This window comes from Prionailurus viverrinus, chromosome X, assembly GCF_022837055.1.
Source record: "Prionailurus viverrinus isolate Anna chromosome X, UM_Priviv_1.0, whole genome shotgun sequence".
NCBI classification, from domain to species: domain Eukaryota; kingdom Metazoa; phylum Chordata; class Mammalia; order Carnivora; family Felidae; genus Prionailurus; species Prionailurus viverrinus.
This window is the reverse complement of record NC_062579.1, coordinates 98,801,095-98,815,149: the sequence shown is the minus strand read 5'-3', so window position 1 is coordinate 98,815,149 and position 14,055 is coordinate 98,801,095.

Here is a 14,055-nt window from a genome sequence, read left to right as displayed (position 1 = left end):
AAAATAAAAATTGCTGCTGCATTGGAGTGCCTGGGTGGCTCAGTCGGTTCAGCGTACGACTTCAGCTCAGGTCATGGTCATGCAGTTCATGAGTTCGAGCCCCGTGACAGGCTCTGTGCTAACAAACAGTTCAGAACCTGGACCCTGCTTCAGATTCTGTCTCTCTCTCTCCTCCCTTCCCCTGCTCATGCTCTGCCTCTCTCTCTCAATAAATAAATAAATAAATAAATAAATAAATAAATGTTAAAAAATTTTAAAAATCAATAAATTGATGCTGTATTATGTGAAAATCCTAACTGAACTATATAAAAAAATAAAATTTGTCTAAGTACTTGCACTGTGCTGCTTATCTTTGTAGGATGAAAAACATTTAAAAAATATGTTACTTTTGCAACTAAAGTGACTGATTGTAATTCTAATCTGAGAGTCCTGGAAACTCTGCTTAACATTTCTCACTACTTAATAACTATTTATAAATGTTAAGTATATCATTAAATTATTCTTTCCTTTTTATATGTAGAATTTTTTTTTTACTTTAAATATCTTAAATTCTGGTGTAAGAGTCAGCCACTGTGTGCATGAAACATCATGAATAAAGAAAAGAAAGATAATGACATAAAGCTAACTCCTATTATTGAGGCTTTAGTATGGGATCTAAAAATGTTTATTTAGTAAATGTTTTATAAGAACCATATATGTTTTGATTCTGAGCTTGCACCTGAATTTACAGATATAGACGTCCCATTGTTTTCATTTAAATAGTTCACAGTTTGCCACAGGAGAGAGACAGTTAAACAGTAAGTCAGGTATGTAACGGAGTGAGAGAAGTCTCAGAGCATATGGGAAACTTTATTGTTTTACATTGGTAAAAAAAATAGGTAAAATTTCATTTTAGAGGATCTTTAAAACATCTTGAACACTAAAATATTTTTTAAAAAATACACACCTTTCCAAGAAAGGATTGTTATGCTCTGTCAAATTTAGTAACACCTTTCTAAACATTTAAGGGTGTCTTCTTACTTATGTTCCTGCCTTCTCGCTAGACAATATTTAACTGTTGGATTTGCTGAACTAAATTTTAAATTTATAGACAAGTGTTTTTTGGGGGGGGCTCTGTTAAACACCTATTTTCCCCACCATGAGAATTCATAAAATAGAACTTGTTGAGGCAAAAGAATGCATAGTAGCCAATAGAGGAATAGCTTTTATATGTTTTTTTTTTCCTCCCAGACACCAAGGGGGGAGAATACCATCTATGAAATACACATACTTATAGGATGTGAACAGCAGCATGCAAATCCCTAGTTGAATGTGTACAATTTTTTAGTTTTGATTAATGATACTGTATTATCAGAAGTAGAAACAGCATTAGAAATATGGCATGAAGAAGCAGTCATGTAGAAAGTTGGCAAGGGACACCACCCTGAAATTCCTCATTCCTGAAAAGTATGGAGGAAGAAATTTAAACTTGTTACTGTCCTTGTATTAACGGTCACACAGGATAAGAGGAGTTTGGAGAATGTAGGCTTAGAGCGACTATTGCAGTATGGAGCAAAAGTACGTACATCAAAGAAACAGCACACTGCTGTGAGAAGTAGCTAAATCTTAAGATTAGAAAGAATGTTTTTCAGTGTCAGTTGCCAATACCCGTCCACGTGAAACCTCAAAGTCTAGACAAGAAGCTAGAGTCGCATTTTGATTAAGTAAGGCTATGACTGAAACCATGTCAGAGTAGGCACCTCAGGGGACTATATTTTTTAATCCTTTTTGTATTATTTTTCCCAATAGCAGAATTGCATTCTCAGGGAAAGGACGAGGATTTGGAAGAGGTAAAACTTCCCCATCCCTTCTGGCATTATCAATTATCTTGGAGAGAGAAGTGGGTGGCAGTGGGCATTAAAGGAGAACTTGGAAATGAATAAGGGATTAAATTTTAATATGACTAGGATAAGACAATTGAAATGAGACAACTTTCATATGTATAAATTATTGAAATTGTGGAATTTAACTGAGATGATTTTTAAAAATTTTTTTATTCATTATTTTTGAGAGAGAGGGAGAGAGACTGAGAGCAAGCAGGGAAGGGGCAGAGAGAGAGGGAGACACAGAATCGGAAACAGGCTCCAGGCTCTGAGCACTCAGGATGGAGCCTGACATGGGGCTCAAACTCACAGACCACGAGATCATGACCTGAGCTGTAGTCGGCCATCCAACCAACTGAGCCACCCAGGCGCCCCTAACTGAGATGTTAAGGGACACCTATCCTTAGGAAGAAATCAAGAATTGAACTGAAAACAGTTGATAGCACTTCTTGGGAAAAATCAAATTATCTCATGTTTATAACCCAAGACTTGAGATCTTTCACTAATCTGGGTTATAGATATTAACAAGACACCTTATTGTATAATGAAATATATTGCAATTTTAGGTTAAAAACCCTAACAACGTATTTCAAATACACCATTTTACAACCAGTATGATTTAAATATTTCTAACGTCAAAATCATTCCTGTGAGCAAATACTTGGGATAAAATTTCAACAAAGGCAGTTGTAATTATCCAAAGACAAAGCATTTACTTATAATCAAATCAAATTATAATCAAATGTGTTATTCATATATTAATTTAACAACTGAACATGTATAATTTTTAGTAACTTTCTAGATACTAGGAATATCACAGTAAAAAAACAAAGCTTTTCTTGTGGAGTTTATATCTGAATGGTGTGGAGAGAAAGAAAAACAAAATAAAGAAGTAAATATATATAATGTCAGATGGTGATAAGTGCTGGGCAGAAAAATTAAGGAAGGAAAATAGAATATGACATTTCAGGGCTGATTTTTGAGGATACATTGGTCAGGAAATATTTCACTAATATGACATTTCTGCAGAGACCTGAAGAAAGTGATACATTTCAAGATTTTAGGTTTTTCTCTTTTCCAAAAGCACAACTCAAACCATCACTTCAAAACATTTCTTAAAATTTTCAAGCTTAAGCTTGGTCTCCAAAAAACATGTGACCATAAAAGAATATCATAGTTTCTTTCACAATTATGGTTATCCTCAAGGGGAATTTTTCAATGTTGCCTACAACTATCTTTCCTATATAAAGATACCATAACACTGTAGTAAGATTTTTCCACAGTAGTGGTTGTTTTATAATTTTGCAAATTCAAAAAACATAGTATAAATGGACTCATGCAATGTATAACATTTTGAGATTGACTTCTTCACTCAGCATAATTTCCTGGAGATTCATTCAAGTTGTATGTCTATTTTTTTTTCATTACTGAGTAGTATTCCATGGTATGGATATACCACAGCTTGTTTAACCATTCACTTGTTTAGGGATTTTGGACTAATTTCTATTTTTGGATATTAGGGATATAACTTTTATGAAGATTTGTGTAGAGATATTTTTTGTAAAAATAAGTTTTCATTCTTCTGGGATAAGTTCCAAGAGTTCAACTGCTGGGTTGTATGGCAATTACATGTTTTATTTCATAAGTAACTGCAAAATTATTCTCCAGAAAATGCTATACCATATTACATTCCCACCAACAATGTATGAGCAATCCACTTTCTCTGAATTCTCATAAGCATTTAGAATTTACACTGTCATTATCTCTCTGTATCTATCTATCTATCTATCTATCATCTATCATCTATCTCTATATCTACCTATGTATGTATTAATATCTCATTGTGGTTTTATTTTTAATTCTCATGATGGTTAATGAAGTTGAACATATTTTTATGTGTTTATTTGCCATCTATTTATCCTGTTCAGTAAATGTCTGTCCATGTCTTTTGCCTGTTTTCCAATTGGATTGTTAATATTTGTAACTATTTTATTGGTAAAATTTATTGAGATCAAATTCAGTTAACATAAAATTAACCATTTTGAAGTGTACAATATAATACATTTACAATGTTGTACAATCACTCCCTTTATCTACTTTCGACCGTTTTCATGTCCCAAAAAGAAAACCCCATGCTAATTAAGCAGTCACTCCCAATTTCCCTCTCCCACCATCCCCTAGCAACTACTAATCAACTTTCTGTCTCTATATATTTGAATGTCCTGAAAACTTTATACCAGTGGAATAATGCAATAGCTGGTCTTTTGAGTTTGGCATCTTTTACTTGTCATAATATTTTTGAGGTCCATCCATGTTATAACATACTTTATCTTTAGGGGTGGAATTGTTGCATGATATATTTTGTTTGTATTTTTGAGGAACTACAAAACTGTTTTCTATAGCAGCTCAACTATGTACATTCTCAGCAACAATGAAGGGTTCTAATTCTTCTGCATGCTTACCAACAATTGATGTACTTTCTTTTTTAATTATAAGCAACCTAGAGTTTGAAATGATATCTTTTTGTGGTTTTGATTTGCATTTCTATCATGACTAATGTCGAGCATCTTTTCACATGTTCACCATTCATATATTTTCTTTGAAAAATGTCTATTCAAGATCTTTGCCCATTTTACTTGGGTTGCTTGCCTTTTTAGTGTTTAATTTTAAGGGTTTTTATATATTATAAATTTTAGAAACTAGACCTTTATCAGATATATAGTTTACAAGTATTTTCTCCCATTCTATAGGATATCTTCATTTCATGATTTTCTTGATGCATAGAATTCTTTAGTAATGATAGATCTAATTTGTCCATATTTTTCCCCTTTGTTCCTTTTGCTTTTGGTGTCTTATCTAGAATCCATTGCAAATCTGTGGTCATACAAATTTGCCCCTATGGGTCTTTAAGAGTTTTATAGTTTTAGCTATTACATTTAGGTCTTTGTTCAATATTGATTTAATTTTTAAATATGGTTTGAGAAGTGCTTGGGTGATTCAGTTGGTTAAGCATCCAACTTTGGTTGGGGTCATGATCTCACAGTTAATGACTTCAAGCCCCTCATAGTGTGGAGCATGCTTGATATTCTCTCTTTTCCCTCTCTCTCTGTGCCCCTCCTTCACTTGCTCTCTCCTTTCTCTCTCAAAATAAATAAATAAATAAATAAATAAATAAAGTGTGAGATAGCAGTCCAACTTCATTACTTAGTATGTGAATATCCAGTTATACCAAGAGAATATTCTATCTAAAATCATTTGATAAAGGAAGTATTAGCTTATTTCTGTACTCTCAATTATATTCCATTGAGTTATATATCCATTTTTTGCCAGTTCCATACTATTTTGATTCCCATAGCTTTGTACCATATTTTAAAATCAGAAAGTATGAATCCTACAATTTTGTTTTTCTTATGCAAGATTGTTTTTGCTATTCTTTATGAAATTTAGGATCAACTTTTGTATTTTTGCAAAACAGATCATTGTCATTTTGATAGGGATTGCATTGAGTCTGCAGATTGTTTTCTACAACAGTATTAGTCTTCTAGTTAAGAACATGGGGTGACTTTTCTTTTGTATAGATATTTAATTTATTTTAGCAATTTTTTAAATAATTTTCAATGTGCATACCTTGTATTTCTATAGTTAAATGTATTGCTAAGTATTATTTTGATGCTATTGTGCATGAATTTTCTCTTAATTTTATTTTCAGATTCTTTTTTGTAATGTATAGAAATATAACTTATTTTTTTGCAATGATATTGTTTCATCCAGAATTTCTGAATTATTTTTATTGACTATATTAGTATTTTCATGGATTCTTTAGGATTTTCTATCTTTAAAATTATGCTATATGAAAAAATAGATTCTTTCTACTCATCCTTTCCAATTTTATTTTATTTCTTTTATTTCTTTTTCTTGACTAATTTCTCTGACTAGAACTCCCAGCACAATAGTTAAATAGAAATACTTAAAGTGAGCATACCTGTTTTGTATTCTTTCTTATCTTAACAGCTAAGCTATCAATTTTCATTGTGGATGTTAATGTTAGCTGCATATTTTTCATTAATTTTCTACATCAAGTTGAGAAAGTTCCTTTTTATTCCTTTTTTTGTTAAGTAATTTTATCATGAAAATGTGCAGGATTTTCTCAAGTGTTTTTTCTGCATGAACTGAGATGAAAATATGTATTTTTCCTTCCTTTTATTGATGTGGTTTATTACATTGATTGATACTTCTATGTTGACATGGACTGATACTTCTATGTTGGAATTTCCATTGATTCCTGAGATAAATTCTACTTGATCTTTGCAGATAATCCTCTTCATATGATGCTGGTTTCACTTTGCTAGTTTTTTTGTGGAGAATTTTTTCATCTATAGTCATAAGGTATATTTATCTATTACTTTTTATTGTGATATTTATATCTGGATTTGGTATCAGGGTAATTCTTGCCTCATAAAAGCAGTTAGGAAGTGTCCCCTCTTGTCTTGTTCAACTTGGGCTGCCATAATAAAATACCATAGACTGGGTAGCTTAAAAAAACAAATTTATTTCTCACAGTTCTCATGGCTGGAAGTCCAAGATCAGGGTAGCAGCATGATCTGGTTCTGGTGAAAGTTCTTTTCTTGGCTTTCAGATGGTTACCTTCTCTGTGTGTGTTCACATGATCTCTATTTTGTTCATATATGGTGGGAGACAGCAAGCAATCTGGTATCTCTTATTATAAGAGATACTAATACCATCATGCGTGTTCTATACTTATGACCTCATGTAATCTTAATTACCTCCCAAAAGTCCCATTTCCCAATACCTCACATTGGGGTTTAGGACTTTAACATAAATTTGAGTAAGACAAACATTCAGCCCATAACCCTACTTTTTATATTTTTTGGAAGAGTTTGAAAATTATTGGTGTTAATTCTTTAAATATTTGATAGAATTCAGTGAAGTTACCTGGCTCTGGATTTTTCTTTATTGGGAAGAATTTTATTACTGATTCAATGTATTTGTAATAGGCCTGGTAATATTTTCTCTTTCTTCTTGTATCTCTTTTTGTAGTTTGTGTGTTTCTAGTGAATTGTCTATTTCAAAAATGATATCTAATTTTTGGCTTAGAATTGTTCATAGTATCCTTTCATAAACATTTTTTTTTCTGTAAGTTCTATAATAATATCCCCATTTTAACTTCTGGTTTTAGTAATTTGTATCTTCTCTATTTTTTAAAGTACTCTAACTAAAGTTTTATCAATTTTGTTTCTCATTTCACATAATTAAATTTTGTTTTTGTTGATTTTGTCTATTGTTTTTCTCTTCTCTATTTATTTTATCTACCCTATAACTTTTATTGTGTTCTTGTTTCTGTTAGTTTTACATTAAATTTGCTCTTATTTTTTAAGTTCCTTGTGGTATAAAGTTATATTATTGATTTGGGATCTTTGTCTATTTTAGTGTAGGTATTTAGTACTATAAATTTCCCTCTGAATACTGCCTTTGTGGCAACCCATAAGATATATTACGTTCTATTTTCATTTCCATTTATCTTAAGGTGTTTTTAAATTTTTCACGCGGTTTATTCCTTGACCCACTGGTTATCTAAGTGTTTTTTTTTTCATTTGCACATATTTGTGATTTATCCAGTTTTATTCTGTTGTTAATTTCTGGTTTCATTTTATCATGGTGAAAGAAGTCACTCTGTATGATTTCATTCTTTTTAAAAGTTATTGAAACTTGTTGTATAACGTAGAATGTGGTCTATCCTTGAGAATTTCATGTTAATTGACAAGAAATATTTATTATCTTGGATGAGGTGACTTGTTTTGTATAAGCCTGTAGGTCTAGTTAGTTTATAATATTATTTACATCCTCTATTTACTTAGTGATCTTCTGTCTAGTTGTTGAATGGAGTATTGAAAGCAGGGCACTGAATTCTCCAGTTTTATTGTAGACCTATATCTCCCTTTAATTCTATCAATTTCTGTTTTATGTATTTTGGGGCTATGTTGTTTTATGTGTTTATAATTGCTACATCTTCCAGATTGATCCTTTTATTAATAATATCAATACTTTCTTTGTCTTCTGTAATATTTTTGTCATAAAATCTATTTTATATGATATTAGTATAGCTACTCTAGAAATCTTTTACTAACTACATGGAATATTTTTTCCTCATTCTTTGTCTTTGGATGTAAAATAAGTCTGTTGTAGAAAACATGTAGTTGGCTCATGTATGTTTTAATCCACTCTGCATGTCTCAGCCTTTTAATTTGATACTTTAATCCATTTATATTTTAGATTACTGTTTATAAAGAAGGATGTACTTCTGCCATTTTCCTATTTGTTTTCCTTTTCCAAAGTTTTTATTTAAATTCCAGTTAGTTAAGATACAATGCAACATTAGTTACAGGTATACAATCTAGTGATTCATTGCTTACATATAATACCCAGTGCTCATCACAAGTGCCCTCCTTAATACCCATCTCCTCACCCACCTCCCCTCCAGTAACCCTCAGTGTTTTCTTTATAGTTAAGAGTCTATTTTCTGGTTTGTATCTCTTTTTTTCCTCTATGTTCATCGGTTTTGTTTCTTAAATTCCACATGTGAGTGAAATCATATGGTATTTGTCTTTCTCTGACTTATTTTGATTAACATAATACTCTCAAGCTCCATCCATGTAATTGTAAACAGAAAGATTTCATTCTTTTTTGTGGCTGAGTAATGTTATATTGTATATATATACCACATCTAGTTGTTTTATATATGTCATATCTTTTATGCTTTTCAATTTATCCATTAATGCTTTGCTTTGTGATTATTATTATTCTATAATGGATTCACTTTCTTTTTCTGTATATTTGTTTAGGGATTACCTTGAGAATGAAATACCATCTGAACTTTACAATATCCCAGTTTTACTCAATAGCAACTTTCTTCCAGTACTGTATAAAATAGCTCTTTTACAGCTCTATCCCTCCTCATGTTATAACAATTTACATTTTTACACAGTATGTGCCTATTAATGCACATTCATACTTGTTTTATGAATTTGTCATTTAAAAAGAGGATGCATACCAAAAATATAATAATATCATATTTTATATTTAGCTATGTGACTATTTTTTTTACCATTGTTCTTTATTTCCTTTATGGCTTAAGGATGCTGTCTAGAGTCCTTCCATTTCAACCTGAAAAATACCCTTTAGCATTTCCTTTATGTGGCTCTACTAGTGATTTGTTTATCTGTTAATGTGCTAATTCCTCCTCTAGGTTTAAAGGGTAGGTTTGAAACACATAGAACTCTTTGTTGACATTTTTATTGCATTTTAAATAAATATTTCATCCCACTGCCTTAGGGCTTCCATGGATTGTTAAAAGAAACTTACTGTTAATCTTATTGAGGGGCCCATGTATATAACAAGTAGCTTCTGTCTACTGGTTTCAAGATTCATTGTCTTTTAGACTCCACATGTTTGTATTTTTTTCCAGTTTTTTTCTTGTGATTTATTTCTAGTTTCCTACCACTGTGGTCAGAAAAGGTGCATGATATGATTTCAAGCTTCTTAAATTTATTAAGGCTTGTTTTATGGCCTAATATGTGATCTATTCTGGACAAAGTTGCATGTGCACTTGAAAAGAATGTGTATTCTATTGTCTTTAGATGGAGTGTTCTGTATATATCTGTTATGTCCATATGGTCCAAAGTATCATACAAAGATGTTGTTTCCTTACTGATTTCCCATCTAATCTATCCATTCATGTAAGTGGAATGTTTATATCTTCTACTATTAATGTATTACCATCGATTATCTCTCGTTATGTCAGTTAAAAACCAATGGGTCAATGAAGCAATCAAAGAATAAATAAGAAGTATATGGAGACAGATGAAAATGAAAATATAATGATCTGCTGTGTCTCTGGGATACACTGAAAGCAGTTTTAAGAGGGAAGTATACAGCAATACAGGCTTACATCAAGAAACAAGAAAAAACAATCTGACCTTATACCTAAAGGACTAGAAAAAGAAAAAGCAAAGCTGAAGGTGAGTAGAAAAAAGGAAATAATAAAGATCAGAAGAGAAGTAAAGGACATAAACACTAAAAAACAATAGAAAAAAATTAATGAAACCAAGAGCTGGTTCTTTGAAGAGATGAATAAGTTTGTCAAATCTTTAACCAGACTAATTAAGAAAAAAGGAGAAAGGCCCTAAGTAAATAAAATCAGAAATGAGAGAGAAGTAACAACTGAAACCACAGAAATAGAAAGGATTATAAGAGAATACTGTGAAAAATTATATGCCAACAAACTGGACAAATTAGAAGAAATGGATAAATTCCTAGAAACACACAGTCTTCCAAAACTGAACCAAGAAGAAATAGGAAATCTGAATATACCAATTACAAGTGATCACATTCAATGAGTAATAAAAAAACTACCAAAAATTAAAAATACACAATGAGATTGATTCACAAGTGAATTCTACCAGACACTTAAAGAAGAGTTAACACTTATTCTCCTCAAACTATTCCAAAAAATATAGGAAGGAAAGCTTCAAAATACATCTTTTGAGGTCAGAATTACCCTAATAACAAAACCAAAGACACTACAAAAATTTAAAACTACAGGCCAATATCCCTGATGAAAATATATGCCAAAATGCACAACAAAATATTAGCAAACAGCATACAACAATACATTAAAAATATCATTCACCACAGTCAGGTTGGATTTATTCCTAGGATGCAAGGATGGTTCAATATTCACAAATCAATCAATGTCATATACCACATAAACAAAACAAAGAATAAAAATCATATGATCATCTCAATAGATACAGAAAAAAACATTTGACAAGATTCAACACCCATTCATGATTAAAACTTTCAACAAAATGGGTTCAGAGGAAGCATATCATTTTTTTTGAGAGAGAGAGAGGGCACAAGTGAGCAATGGGCAGAGCGAGAGAGAGAGAGAGGGAATAGAGAGAGAAGTGGGGCTCACCCAACTGGGGCTTGAGATCACCTGAAGCAGGGCTTGAGCTCACCCAAAGTGGGGCTCATGCTCACCCTATGTGGGACTTGTTTTAACCTGAAGTGGGGCTTCAGCTCACCTGATGTGGGACTCAAACTCACAAACTGTGAAATCTTGACCCAAGCCAAAGTCAGATACTTACCGACTGAGCTACCCAGGTGCCCCTAGAGGGAACATATCTTAAAGACACACAAATATCATCATCCTCAATGAGGAAAAACTGAGCTATCCTGTAATTCCATAAATAAGACAAAGATGTCCACTCTCACCACTTTTATTCAACATAATGCTAGAAAAACTAGCCACAGCAATCAGACAAGAAAAAAAAAAAGAGGCATCCATATTGGTAAAGAATGGCTTATACTGTCACTATTAACAGATGACCTGATACTATATATAGAAATTCCTAAAGATTCCATTGAAAAAACTACTAGAAGTAGTAAACAAATTCAGTAAAGTGCCAGGATACAAAACTAACACCCAGAAATTGGCAGCATTTCTATACACTAAACAATGAAGTAACAGAGAAATTAAAAAAAAAAACAACACTTATAATTGTACCAAAAAACCAACTAGGAATAGAGGTGAAAGACCTATACTCTGAAAACTATAAAACACTGATGAAAGAAATTGAAGATGACACAAATAGAAAGATGTTCCATGTTCATGGATTAAAATAATTAATATTGTCGAAATGTCCGTATTACACAATCTACACATTTAATAAAATTCCTATAAAAATGCCAACATTTTTTTTCACAGAAATAGAATAATACTAAAATTTTTATGAAACCACAGAAGACCCTGAATAGCCATAGCAATACTGATAAGGAAGAACAAATCTGGAAGTATCACAATTCCAGATTTTAATAAATACTACAAAGCTGTAGTAATCAAAACAGTATGGTTACTGGCTTGAGGTCAGAATTACTGATCTATGGTTCCATAGATCAATGGAACAGGGTAGAGACCCCATAAATAACACAACATTTATATGTTTGATTAATCTATGATGAGAGGCAATAATATACAATGGAGAAAAGACAGTCTCTTCAATAAATGGTGCTGGGAAAACTGGAGTACATGTAAAAAAATGAAACTGGACTACTTTCTAACATCACACACAAAAATAAAGTGTGTTAAATACCTAGACATCAGGCTTGAAACCATAAAAATCATAGAAGAGAACACAGGCAATAATTTTTCTGACACCTACCATAGCAACATTTTTATAGATATATCTCCTAAGACAAGGGAAACAAAAGCAAGAATAAACTATCAGGACTATATCCAAATAAAAAGCTTATGCAAAACAAAGGAAACTATCAGCAAAACAAAAAGACAACCTACTGATTGGGAAAACATATTTGTAAATGATATATCTGATAAGGGGTTAATATTCAAATTATATAAAGATCTCATATAACTCAACACCAAAACAATAAAAAATCCAGTGAAAAAATGGGCAGAGGACTTGAATAGACATTTTTCTAAAGAAGGCATACATATTGCCAATAGACATATGAAAAGATGTTTAATATCACTAGTCATCAGGGAAATGCAAATTAAAACCACAATGAGATATCACTTCACACCTGTTAGAATGACTAAAATCAAGAAGGCAAGAAACAATTAGTGTTTGCTAGTACGTGAAGGAAAAGAAACCCTTGTGCACTGTTGGTGGTAATGTACATTAGTACAACACTGTAGAAAAAAATATGGATGTTCCTCAAAAATTAGAAATACCATATGGCCCAGTAATCCCACTATTGGTATTTACCCAGGGAAAAAGCAAAACACAAGTGGAAAAGATGTATGCATCCCTATCTTTATTGCATCATTATTTACAACAAATAAGACATGGAAGCCATCTAATAGACAAATGGATAAGAATATATATACACAAAAGAATATTACATGGCCATAAAACAAAACATGATATCATGCCATTTGAGACAAGATGGACAAAGTATTATGCTAAGTGAAATAAGTCAGACTGAGAAAGACAAATACTATTTGATTTTACTCATGAATAGAATTTAAAAAATGAGTAACAAGAAGCAGAATCAGAACTATACATACAGAGAACAAACTGATAACAGGGAAAGAAGGTGGGGGATTGGGCAAAATGGGTGAAGGAGAGAGGGAGATACAGGCCTCCAGTTACAGAATAAGTCACAGGATAAAAAGAGAGCATAGGGAATACAGTTAATGATATTGTAATAGCAATTAATGGGACAGATGGTAGCTATACTACTTGGGAACATAACATAATGTGTAAACTTATCAAATCACTAAGCAGTATACCTGACACTAATGTAACATTTTGTGTCAACCATACTCCTCCCCCACCAAAATAATTCTTTGTCTTTACCTTTCAACAATTTGACTATAATGTATATTAGTATGGATCTCTTTGAATTTTTCTTTCTGTACAGTTTTTTGACCTTCTTGGCTATGTATATATTCATATTTTTCACCAAATTTGGGAGGTTGTTCACCATTAGTTCTTGAAATACATCATTTTCTCTCCTGTCTCTTTTAGTGACATATTTTGTTCCCTTGATCTCTTATGGTTTATTTACTTTTCTTTATTCTTTTTTCTTTCCTCTCCTCATTTTGTTTTTTTTTTGCTTTTATTTTTTTATTTTTTATTTTTTTCAATATATGAAGTTTATTGTCAAATTGGTCTCCATACAACACCCAGTGCTCATCCCAAAAGGTGCCCTCCTCAATACCCATCACCCACCCTCTCCTCCCTCCCACCCCCCATCAACCCTCGGTTTGTTCTCAGTTTTTAAAAGTCTCTTATGCTTTGGCTCTCTCCCACTCTAACCTCTTTTTTTTTTCCTTCCCCTCCCCCATGGGTTTCTGTCAAGTTTCTCAGGATCCACATAAGAGTGAAACCATATGGTATCTGTCTTTCTCTGTATGGCTTATTTCACTTAGCATCACACTCTCCAGTTCCATCCACGTTGTTACAAAGGGCCATATTTCATTCTTTTTCATTGCCACATAGTACTCCATTGTGTATATAAACCACAATTTCTTTATCCATTCATCAGTTGGTGGACATTTAGGCTCTTTCCATAATTTGGCTATTGTTGAAAGTGCTGCTATAAACATTGGGGTACAAGTGCCTCTGTGCATCAGTACTCCTGTATCCCT